We start from the raw sequence: 12,786 nt of genomic DNA, 5'->3' as shown, positions 1-12,786 counted from the left end.
GATTTCCACCTTATCCTCTTAGTTAGAAGTGAGTCACTAAGTACAGCCCACACTCAGCTGGAGGAGTGATTACACAGAGCATGAACACCATGAGGTTTTGATCATTAGAAGCCATCTTACAAGCTGCCTCACAAGTGGGAAAAAGGAAGGCTTTAGGCAGGAGACCATGCCATAGAGTTCTTTAGTTGAACTCAAAAATTTAAACTCACTCCCCACTATTTGGTATGTAGAGTCATGTTCTTCCCCCCACTTCCCTTATTTATTTATTTTTTTTGGTAAAGTCTACTCACTGAAATAGGCCTTTAATGTCAAGCCAAAGATTGGATTTTGTGAAAATACCTTCAAAGAAGAACAGGGAGAGGGAATCCAATTTGGATATAACCTTTCTTTACAAAAATGATTTCCTTTGCTGCAGCCAAGTTTGATTTGGCTGCTGGGGAATACTGATGAGCAAAGTAAATAGAAGTTTTGATTTCACACACACACACACACACACACACACACACACACAATCCTGAGTTTGCCTCATCAAGATAAATATTGTAACCTAGTCTACAGGAGTCCAGGACAATAATAGATCTATTTGTTGAACAGCTAACATAGGCAATAATTTACTGAGCACTTACTAAGCATCAGATATTGTGCTAAGGGCTTAACATGTATTATCATACTTAATTCTCAATCATATGAGGCAGGTATTACTATTCCAATTTTTTACAGGTGAGTAAACTAAAGCTTAGAGAGATTTATATAATTTAGAAGTTTAGAGATGTTACCTACCTAAGCTCACATAGCTGGCTAGTGTCAGGGTCAGCACTCCCCCCACCCCTTTTTTTTAGAGCAGGCTCTATGCCCAGCATGGAGCCCAAAGCAGGGCTTGAACTCATGACGCTGAGGTCAAGACCTGAGCTGAGATCAAGAGTCAGACGCTTAACTGACTGAGCCACCCAGGCACCCTGGCATTCATCATTCTTGAATGCCTCATTACACTGCTATCATCATACTTCTGTGAGACACTAGGTGCTGGGGTAGGTGCCTATGTTCATTGCTTGCTATTCTCAATAACCCTTTGAGGTAGGTATTATCCCCATTTTGTGGATGAGAAACTAAAGTTCAAAGAAGAGGTTACTTGCTTTAGCCCACACAGTTAATAACAGCCTGGGATTTAAACCCCACCACTGTGTGAATCAAAAGTCTGTGCTCTTTCTACCACCTTTACTGCCTTCTAGCTTAGTGGTTTTCAAACTGCAGAACTTATTAATGCATAGTGAAGTCAATGAAGTGTGTCTCAGTCAGTATTTAAAATACTGAAGTAGATATTTCTATTTTTAATGTTTTAAGAAACCTCCCTACTGTTTTCCAGTGGTGGCACTAATTTATATTCCCACCCACAGTGCAGGAGGGCTCCTTTTTCTCCATATCCTCACCAATACTTGTTATTTCTTGTCTTTGATTCTAGCCATTCTGACCTGTGTAGGGTGATACCTCATTGTGGGTTAGATTTGATTTTTCTCTGATAATTCGTGATGCTGAATATCTTCATATGTCTATTGGCCACCTATATGTCTTCTTTATTTATTTTTTTTAAATATTTATTTATTTATTTGTTTGTTTGTTTGTTTATTTATTTATTTATTTATGATAGACATAGAGAGAGAGAGAAAGAGAGAGAGGTAGAGACACAGGCAGAGGGAGAAGCAGGCTCCATGCCGGGAGCCCAACATGGGACTCGATCCCGGGATTCGAGGATCGCACCCTGGGCCAAAGGCAGGCGCTAAACCACTGAGCCACCCAGGGATCCCCTATATGTCTTCTTTAGAAAAATGTCTAGTCAGGTCCTCTGACCATTTCAGATTACTTGTGTTTTTTTTTTTTTTTTTTTTGATATTGAGTTGTATAAGCTATGTATTTTGGATATTAACCCCTTATTGAATATATCTTTGCCAAAATCTTCTCCCATTCAGTAGGATGCCTTTTTTGTTTTATTGATAGTTTCCTTTGCTGTACAGAAATTTTTTATTGTGATGTAGTCCCAATAGTTTGTTCTTGCTTTTGTTTCCCTTACCTTAGGAGACATGACTAGAAAAATGTTGCTATATGGATGATGGCAAAGAAATTACTACCTATGTTCTTTTCTAGGAGTTTTCTGGTTTAGGTCTCACATTTAGGTCTTTAAACCATTTTGAGTTTATTTTTATAATGTAGTGTAAGAAAGTAAAACAGAATGGAGATTCTTCAAAAAATTAAAAATGGAAATACCATATGATCTAGTAATTCCACTACTGGGTATTTACCCAAAGAAAAGAAAAACACTAATTTGAAAAGATAATGCACCTCTATGTTTACTGCAGCATTATCTACAACAGCCAAGATATGGAAGCAACCCAAGTGTCCACTGATAGATGAATAGATAAAGAAGATGTGGGACACGGACACACACACACACAGACACACAGGAATATTATGCAGCCATAAAATGAATGAAATCCTGTCATTTACAACAACAAAGATAGTCCTAGAGGGTATAATGCTAAATGAAATAAGTCAGACAGAGACAATACCATATGATTTTGCTCATTATGTGGAATCTAAAAAAATATAAATGAATAAATAAGCAAAAGGCAGAATCAGACTTATAGATACAGAGAACAAACTGATGGCTACGAGAGAGGAAGGAATTGAGGGGATAGGGAAAAATAGGTGGATGGGAGTGGGAAACACAGCCTTCCAGTTATGGAATGACTAAGTCCCAGGGATAAAAGGTGCAGCACAAGGAATAGAGTCAATGGTACTGTGATGGTGATGCATGGTGACAGATGGGAGCTACACATATGGTGAGCACAGTGTTATGTACAGAGTTGTTGAATCACTGTGGTCCACTTGAAACTAATGCAACATGTTGTGCCAACTATACCCAAAAAAAAAAAATACTGGAGTAGAATCGAATGGTAGGGAAGGAGAAGCAAGAAGAAAAAGGAATAAAAAATATTAGTATGCATCACACATAGTAACAGTAGTCATTGCTTAATGAAAGTTTTATTTTAGTTATGTACACATGTATGGGTAATTATGTATGTGATTGTGCATATGTGAGATTGTATGTGTATGTGTTAGGATGTGAAATGCATTTCTTCTTTGGTTGTATCAAAAGCATTGGAAAGCCTCTGTCCTAGTCACTCCGTCTATTTTTTTTTTTAAAGATTTTATTTATTTGAGAGAGAGAGACAGAGAGAGAGACAGAGAGAGAGATTGAGAGAAGAGGGAGGGGCAGCAGGAGATGGAGAAGCAGACTCCCTACTGAGCAGGGAGTCCCATGTGGGACTCGATCCCAGGATCCGAGGATCAAGACCTGAGCTGAAGGCAAATGCTTAACTGACTGAGCCACCCAGGCACCCTCCTCCATCTATTCCTAAGGCCACTGCCAACAGGTAAATGTTCAGGTTTTAATGATAGTTTGCTCTCACCATACATACTTTCCTCTGGCCCTAAGCAATTAGAAAAGGGTAGTTACAATTTTTGATCCACTTCCTAGTGCCCTTTCTACTAAAATAAAATTAAGGACAACCATAGGCAATCAGTTAACCTGATCTCAACTTACTAGGTGTCTGACCTTTGCCGAGTTACTTGACCCTTCTAGAGGTAGCCTCCCTGAATTTTACTTTTCCCACACTTCAAGTTGGGTAATTATATGCTCACTTATGCTGATTGAGTGAGATCATGTGAACTTCGTAGCATAATACCTGACACAACAATCATTAAATGAGCACCAGCTTTTAAGTTATCTGCATAGACTGGAGGAGTCTTAATTGAGAGACTCACATTCAAGGAAATAAAAGGGTAAGGAGGGAAATGTATTTTTTTTCTGACCTTGAACCCTCCAACCCCATGACAACAAATGAACTGAAAGAATGCAGGCCTACTTACGTTAATTTATTTATCAAATACTTATTCAATGCCTACTATGTGCCAGAGACTAGGCTCATTTACAAAAATATAAGAGTTTATACCGCTGAAACCCAAATTTATAGATGCTTCTTAAAGTTGGGATATATTAGAAGAGCATGGTGATAAATCACTTTGGCACCTTATGATTGTGGACAAGAGCGATCATCACTTAACTCTTACATGTAAGCTCTGTCAAATGAACTTGAGCGATAATAGCCTCATTTTTTAAAGCTATGTCCACATGGCATCTGATTGATTGAATCTGAGGTCCCCACTTTCCATTTTTATAGCTTAGTCCCTTCTCTCTACATGCCACAATCAAGAGGATTGATTTTCCTTGTACATTGTCTTTTCTTCTCTCCAATTCCCAGGTCCCTCTTTTTCTCTTCCATACCCTCCCCTGATCACTGATTCTTCTCCTATGTTCTGCCAATTATCTTCAGCCCTGAGCTGTGGGACTCACATTTTTCCCCATACACATTTCCAATGAGAGGTAGATTAGCAAGAATCGAAGTGTGGGTCTTAGGGGAAAAGAGCCACAATGAAAGGACACTGGCTTCTAATTCTTTGCCACACATCTTTGCTTTTGGGGGCAGGGAACCTACCACACAAAAATCGCCTTTCCATGCTTAAAGTATATGTGTGTGACTTACCACTCCTTTTTAAAGGGTCACATACAAAAACAGGGCCTCAAAACTGTTGGCTGACTTTCATTGAACATAAAAATGATGACATTTTAGCTGTATTCACTATTAAAAGTCACAAGCAGTAATGTTTACATGTGTGTGCCCCTTTAGCCTTTACAAAATATTTTCACTCGCATTCTTTTATTTCACACACTTATCTTATGCCACCAGTGCCTCATAAAGCCAGTGAGAAAAAGGATTAGTTGATATTATAAGAAACCTCTCTGTGAAGTAGACAAAATGAGTATTTTATCCTCATTTTTCAGACGAGGAAATTGAAGCTTAGAGAGATTGTGTCTTGCCCAATGTCACTTAGCTCCAAAGGGCAGGGTTAGTACTGGAGTCTGAGACCTGGCAGCCAACCCTCATTGATTAGTACCTGAGACTTAGACACGTTTAGCGCCCAGCATACCAACACTTGGGTGCAACTGTGCCCCTTCAAATAAGTTTGGGTCTCAGAAGTCCTTAGTGGTAGAGCTCAGGCCTCACTCAGGCAGCTCCAGAATGCGGAGAAACAGTACCTCTGGGCAGACTTTTCAGTGAAGCTTTGCTAATTTGCAGCAGCTGGACAATGTTCCTCATCAATATTTGTCAGTGTGGTGGCCACATCATTTCACCGTGGTGACAGGGACTCAGCTCCAGAAGCCTATCTAGTTAAAGCACCTGGATTCTAGTCTTTCAATGGCTTTGAGAAAACCCAAAGGACCTGCTCTGAGCCTAGTGGGCTTCTAGACAAGATGTTTTGCCTCCATCAGGATGTACTGCTAGACAGTCAGGCATGATGATGTCCTCAAGAACCCTACACCATGACTCTTCTTCCATCAGTCATGTACTCATGACTGGCATCCTTGGAAAGACAGTAGTTCCAGAGCTCAAATATCAGGACCTTGACAAGGCCAGTATGCCCTTCCCTGCCATGACCCTATGGCACTGGCAGTATGAACAAGGTCCCAGTGATGAAAGCTAGAGCTACCCATGTCATCATGAATTTTCTAATCACAGAGCAGACCCAGAGGAGCACTCAATGCTCTGAGCAAAAAAGCAGGGCTGAGAGATGCTGGATTCATACTCCAAAAAGGCCTTCCAACCAAGGAGATCAAGTACTTTCAAGTGGCAGAAGCTCACTGCACACTAAAGCTACACAGCAAAGAGATAAAAGAAGGAAGTCTATCTGATAAAAGAAGGTAGAATGGGTAGCCCATTCTACCCCAAGTAGCACCCATCCCCTTCCTCTAAGCAGAAACAGAGACTGGGATACTTCTGGTTCTGTCACAGTCCTAGCACCATGGATTTTGGAAATGGAGATATAGACAGAAATTCATCAGAAACATGGAGTTTCTTTGAACTATGACCCCTCCAAAAGTTTGATTGGGATTTTGCCACTCAGGTCTACAAAGGGGCCCAGAAGCCCTTTCCTATGGACTGGCTCAGACCCAGGCCACTTGCATGGCTGAGGATCCAGCAACATTCAAGCCAACCAAGATGGACATTCCAGTGATAAAAGGGAAGAAATAATTGTCACAGACCCATATCTCAAACTTGAATGTGCTTATGCCTACTGGGTTCTAGAGCTCTTTTTCCTCCAGGGACTTTGGATAGAGAGGGTCTCCTTCACTTTTTTTCTTGGCTCTGACATAGGAAAGGTATACTTTTAAAAACTTGTTAAACTGAAGCTAGAACAAGAGACATAGCTGACTTTGAGAAACAGTACAATGTATGGAAGAAGTAATTTTGTACTGCTTTAATTTATACTTTTTTAAGTTTTTTTTTAAAGTAATCTCTATAACCCAACATGGGACTTGAACTTATGACCCCAAGATCAAGAGTCACATGCTCTTCCAACTGAGCCAGCCAGGCACCCCTGTACTGCTTTAATTTAAAGTCAGACTAAATAATCTTATCAGTGATGTGGGGAGAACTTCATTACCTACTTTCATATCTTTTAACCTAAACAAGAGCTTCAATCATTGCTTATTAGGTAAATAATATTTGTGTCATTCTAAAACCTAGGCTTTTGATTCCCTTATTGCTGCAGTGCTGCTATAAAGCAATGGCAAGTCATAGAGATGTTCACTGACTAGTTTAGACAATTTTGGCTTTCTTGATTCTGTATAAAATAAGATTTGGTTGCATTGCTTCCTCCAAAGAAGGGGTTGGAAAGCCTAAGAATTCATTTCAATATTCTTACAACCAGAGGATAATATAATACGGACTCTCTAGGGTCACATAGGTGGCTCAGTTGGTTAAGCATCTGACTTGATTTTGGCTCAGGTCATGATCTCAGGGTTGTGAAATCGAGCCCTGCATCAGGCTCTGTACTCACTGTAGAATCAGCTTGAGATTTTCTCTCTCCCTCTCCCCCTGCATCTCCTCCCCTCATTCCCCACCTCTCTAAAATCAATCAATCAATCAATCAACCAATCTTTTAAAAAAGTATGGACTCCCTAGAATCCCAAAATAAGAGAGTGAAGAAGTCTGGTAGAAAATGCTGGTTTATTGCCTAATACATGCCCAGTCCTGTTGAAGTTGCAAAATCAATGATTTCTAATCTTTCTTGAGGGAAAAGATGCCAATTTTCCCAGGACTGCCCATGTTTAAGTCTATTTTCCCAACATTACTAAAATTTATGTCAAATAGAAAGGACTTAGATAAGCTAAGACAATTTTGTTAAAGAAGGAGTTACACCACCTAATTTCCAGATTTATCACAAAGCTACAGTAATCAAGATACTGTGATATTGGTGTAAGGAAAAAACATATAAATCAATAATCTGGAAATAAACCCTTCATTTAGAATCAATTGTTGACAAATGAGTCAAGGCAATTCAATGGAAAAAAGATAGTCTTTCTTTTTTTTTTTAAGATTTATTTATTTAAGAGAGAGGGAGAAAGAGGGTGGGTACCTAAGTGGAGGGAGAGGGTGAGGAAGAGGGAGAAAGAGAATCTCAAGCAGGCTCCACACCCAGCATGGAGCCCAACTCGGGGCTCAATCTCATGACCCCAAGATCATGACCTGAGCTAAAATCAAGTCCAATGCTTAACCAACTCTGTCCCCTAGGCACCCCTTTTTTACTTATAAATTATGCTGGGTACTAAATATCTGCATGAAAAATAAAGTGAACCCTTACACCTCACACACTAAATATCTGCATGAAAAAAACTAAACCTTGACCCTTACACCCTACATAAATGAAAACTGTCTACACAAAAATTAACTCAAATTGTGTCATCGACCTAAATATAAGAACTAAAGCTATTAAAATTCTAGAGAAAAAATTGAGAAGAAAATCTCTGTAACATTGAGATTCTTAAATAGGACACAAAAAACTCAAACCATAAGAGAAAAAAAGTTTGTAAGTTGGATTTGACAAAAAATTAGAAATGCTTCCCTGTCAAAAGACACTTAAAAATATGAAAAGATAAGTCACAGATTTAAAAAGAAAAAAAACGAAATATATAAGTAACAGTGACAACTTAATAAGAAAAACAACACAATTTTAAAGAAGTGAGGGGAAGATTTGGACACTTTCCAAAAAGTTATATGAATAAGTTCCCCTTAAGGTCAAGACTCTTCATGAGGAAGCGATACTTCTGGTGATACCCATCAAAGGCCTCAGGGAGGAGCCCTTCGCCTGCTCTTCAGCAATAAGTGAGCCTCATCAGGGAACTTCACAGGGGGCCAACCATCTCCGTTCCTCACTCAGTAGTCTTCTGACTTTGCTTTGGAATAGAGGTTTCCTGTGGTCACAAAATCTCTTATGCAAAGACTTCATTGGCCCTAGACAGATTTTGTAATAACCACAACCTCACAGGCCCCAGAAGGTTTTGAGCTATTTTTCACTTCCTCTTTTTGGTTTAAATTTTCCAAACTAGTAATCAAGAAACAGTCTGAACCGCAACCTGATAATGAGACCCAAACTTGATAGATGATCCCCATCTCCATGCCATTCCCCTCTCTTCCACTACAATATGAGTTTAATGAGAGCTGAATATTATCAAAGATCAAATGGCTTAAACAAAATAGAAGTTTTTTTTTTTAAGATTTTATTTATTCATGAGAGACACAGAGAGAGAGAGAGAGAGAGAGAGAGGCAGAGACATGGGCAGAGGGAGAAGCAGGCTTCATGCAGGGAGCTGGATGCGGGACTCTATCCAGGGACTCCAGGATCACGCCCTGAGCCAAAGGCAGATGCTTAACCACTGAACCACCCAGGCATCCCAAATATAAGTTTTTTGTAATAGTGATAATAACAATAGCAAGCCTTATGTAGCACTACAGCAGCCTGTTCACATAATTTAACTGATATAATCCTTACAACAACCCTATCAGGGAGGTATTAATAATATCCCCCACGTACAGATGAAAAACCTAAGTCGCAGAGAGTTTTAATGATTTGCCCAAAGTGACACAGCTAATTTAATTAAATCACAGATTTGGATTTGAACTCAGGATCTAGGTCCAAAATTTAAGCTTTTAACCACTATACCCATGCTTCTCAACTTCTAATGTGTATACAAATTATTGGGAGGGTTGTCGTTTTTTTTTTTTTTTTCTTAATGCAGATTATAATTCAGCAGGCCTGAGGTAGAGCCAGAGATTTTGTACTTTTAATAAGCTCTCAGGTGCTGCTGCTGATCTGACCACACTTTGATTCACAAGGCACTATGCTAAACCACCACTCTTATAATCAGCTAGTTTACACTAGTAGGCAGTCCAGAGGGTGTGGGGTGGTTCTATTCCACAAGATGGTCTAAGGATCATCTTCTTTCTTGACAGCACCCACTAGGGACTGCCCTCAGCTACATGGTCAAAAATGAACCACCACATCCACATTGCAATCTCTGGGAAGAAAGAGAAAGTGGAGAGCAATTATATTCCTTAAAGGCATGACCAGAAGTTACATGTCACTCAGGCAGTGCTTGTCCTCCAGATTTAGTCATGGCGTCAACACCAAAGCTGCATGGCAGGCGGGGTAAATGTTGTCTCCAGCTAGACAGCCACTCGGCTAAAACTCAGGAGGTTCTACTACTAAAATAAAACTTTTAACATGGATGAATGTAGATTATTGAGACAACTCACAGTCTCTGCTACAGTGTACTCAAAAGCCTTCAAATGTTTCATCACATCCTGTTATCTCTCTCTTCTGAGAGTGATCTAATTCATCCTCTTCCATTCCCCTCCACCGTCTGCTGACCCGCACACAAGTTCCTTTGTGTCCAGAAAAACCCATTTCACCACTAGGTCACCTCCCTTAATTTGATTCCTCCAAAGCTCTGCTTAAGTGTAAAGGGAGAATCCATAATGCTTCACACCCTAAAGGGAGTAGTTTAGGATGAATACGTAAGTGTCTTAAACATACACATTCCCCCTTTCTTTCTTTCGCCCTATTTCTTTAGAGGCCCATCTACTCTTGGTCTTTACCTGAACCTGAAGGAAACACAATAAAGTAGAAAATACTCTCTTTGGGTTGAATTATTTTGATGAATTTTTCCTTTTTCTCTAACTGGAAGTGTTAAGCAGCTTCTTGGTTTCTTATCTCATAGGTGGAGAAGTCATGAGGAAAATATTGTGAAGGTAATGTATTCTAAGTAGGTGTGATTTGAATCAAGTTTAGGCGAAGACTGGGAGGCTGCCTTCACTTTTATTAGACTATCTTAGCCTAAACCCGGCAACTTAGAGACATTTGGATTAGGCAACTCACACAATGCACTTATCCTGCCAGCAGACATGGATGAATTGGCTGGAAGTAGAGAAGGCAGTGAGGAACCATGGTAGCTTTACTACATCCAGTCACTTGTGCAGGTTGTAAGGGCTTAGGAGTCCTGCATATCACTCTGGAATCTGGATCTTCTTTAAAGGACTTTATCTTCACAGTTGGGAAATATATTTGAGACCACTGCTTTGTTTACAAGCTTTTGAATTAAGCACAAAAGCAAGAGATACCCCAAGAAGAAAAAGCAAGCTGGGGTTCAGTAGGAATCATTGTTCCAGCGTCAAAATCTATCAACTTCGGGCTTCTGAAATAGGTCTACAAAATCTACTGAACACAATTTATTGAAATCAATTGAATAAATCCACTTTTTTGGGCCAGTCGAAATGCAGTCTCACTTTTAGACAGACCTACGAGTCATTTCTGATAACTGATTTTCAAAAGATGGCACCTGGCTGTTTATTGACGGAGGTTGTAGCTTTTGAATGGGGCCTGGCGGACAGCATGGCCTATCCATTTGTTTTAGCTTTCTCAATAATCAGCAAGTATCACTGCAGGCTCAGTTGGTCTGGCTGATTGATTGTAAAGACAGCCAAAATGAACAGCTCGGCCATCTCACAATCTGATTTCCCCACCATGTATTGACTCAGTCCAAGTTACATATGTTACAGTATTTGCAAAGCTGTCACTGTTATAAAACAGTTCCTGGGCACTTGCTCCCGACAGGGACTCTATGAGCTCTATGAGAATTCGTTAAAATTAGAAACCAACTCACCTTGGCCTGTTTGAGCTTTGCAAATTCTCTCACGTGGGGACAGGGAAGCAGTTTCGCAGCTATTGCCACATTCTCGCAAACACAGCAGTAACAACAATGACAAAACAGATAGCTCTTTCTGAGAATTCTCTTTGATGTGATTCACCAGGCAGTGACTGGGCGAATGAAAGTGGATAGAGAACAACCTTAGATTTTATGTGTGAGTGTGTGTGTGTTGTTTGGCTTTGTGGATTTTGATCTGCCTTAATTTTTAAAATCGCAGGATGTGCGGGCGTGGAGACCAAACCCCTGGGCCCTTTCTTATCCAAGAAGAGGAAGTGCTGGCATCTGCTGGTTGAGGTGGGGACTGTTCCTTAGCACAAGTTGTCTCATTAACTCAGGGGATGACCTGGTCTGTCTGGAAACTGTCTGTGTTTCAGAACCCTTGGCTGATTTATGGTTAGAGCAAAACGGGTTGTTTGAAATCGGGGATCCAGCGGTTTGCTTTCATTTGTCTTTAAAGCCTTCAGTTGAATTCAGGATAGATCAGAGAGATTTCTCATTGCACTAAATAAACTTCTAACGATACTGATTGAGCTCCTCAGATGGGACACTATGGGAATGCAGGAAATTCAAGGGCCATTAAATCACCAAGCACACTTTGTTGAAATTATGATACTCTAGTCACCCGTGGCTAAATGAAGAGCAGAGGTTTAATGAGTTTACCAGGTTCAAAATGAGCCTGTGTCAGGCAGGAATCAGACTCATTAATTAGGACCCCACTTAACTATCGAGTAGTTTTACTTACTAGCAGTACTCAGGTTTGGAGGAGGCAGCAGAGACTTGGGGACGGTTTGCTTGGGGTCAATTACGCACTATGAAGTAAAGGTTAAGAGGGGGCTGAGGGTATTGAGAAGATCATTTTAACCAACTTCCACCACTGACCACAATAAACATGAAAATCCCAAGTCCTTACATCTCACCGTTGAACCTGCTTGAGACCCCAGAATGGCAATCTTCTCCATCCAGGGAGGGTGCCCAGACCATGGACAATGCCTAAAATGCCTGGCTACTTTCAAAGCTGCAGCTGGTATGGAGTAGGAAGAGACTGACGTCCCTGAGTGTCCAAACCCCTGAGGGATGTATGGACCAAATCAGTCTGTTCAGAAATGGGAAGATACCTCCATTTTGCTTATCAGCAATTAGTTGAGCATTAGGAACTTGGGCTGTGGGCTTTGGGAAAACATTGGCTGCCTCATACCATGAGGTCTTTTGGAGCTTCATTTCTTCCTGCTCAAAATAAGGATAATGATAACACCTAACACAAAGAGGTGTTGTGGGGATTCCAAGTAATGATGAGGGTCAAGGTGCTTAGGTAGTGCCTTGCATTTTCTAAGCGTTCCGCCAAAGAAGGTGTTTGCTGCCGTCTACTCTCTACAAGGAGAAAGTTACTCCTTTTCACTTCTAGTTTTTCTTTTTTTTAAGATTTTATTTTATTTGTGAGGGACACACAGAGAGAGGCAGAGACATAGACAGAGGGAGAAGCAGGCCCCTTATGGGGAGCCCGATGCTGGACTCGATTCTTGGACCTGAGATCATGACTTAAGCTGAAGGTAGATGCCCAACCATTGAGCCAGCCAGGCGTCCCTTCACTTCTAGTTTTAACCATATAAAGCAATGAACGTTGGGGG

The 12,786-nt window shown here is 40.5% G+C and overlaps 2 long non-coding RNA genes and 1 pseudogene across 4 annotated transcripts in view; 2 read left to right on the top strand and 1 right to left on the bottom strand.

Moving 5' to 3' along the window:
- LOC140641507 (uncharacterized) overlaps nucleotides 1-12,786 on the bottom strand; it is a 210,235-nt gene that overhangs the window by 134,524 nt on the left and 62,925 nt on the right. The gene's annotated exons all lie outside the window — the stretch shown is intronic.
- LOC140641512 (uncharacterized) lies at nucleotides 51-12,748 on the top strand. Of its 2 annotated transcripts, XR_012038029.1 has the most exons (4): nucleotides 51-222; nucleotides 3,201-3,428; nucleotides 10,175-10,205; nucleotides 11,379-12,748. It is a non-coding gene; the product is annotated as an uncharacterized lncRNA (long non-coding RNA). The 2 variants fall into 2 exon arrangements; XR_012038028.1 differs by lacking the exon at nucleotides 11,379-12,748 and having other exon boundaries at nucleotides 10,175-10,784.
- On the top strand, nucleotides 5,413-6,146 carry LOC140641993 (putative monooxygenase p33MONOX pseudogene; annotated as a pseudogene).

The sequence above is a fragment of the Canis lupus genome, chromosome 10, assembly GCF_048164855.1.
Source record: "Canis lupus baileyi chromosome 10, mCanLup2.hap1, whole genome shotgun sequence".
Lineage (NCBI taxonomy): Eukaryota > Metazoa > Chordata > Mammalia > Carnivora > Canidae > Canis > Canis lupus.
The sequence above is the reverse complement of the archived record's forward strand: the minus strand, read 5'-3'. Positions and strand labels throughout refer to the sequence as shown.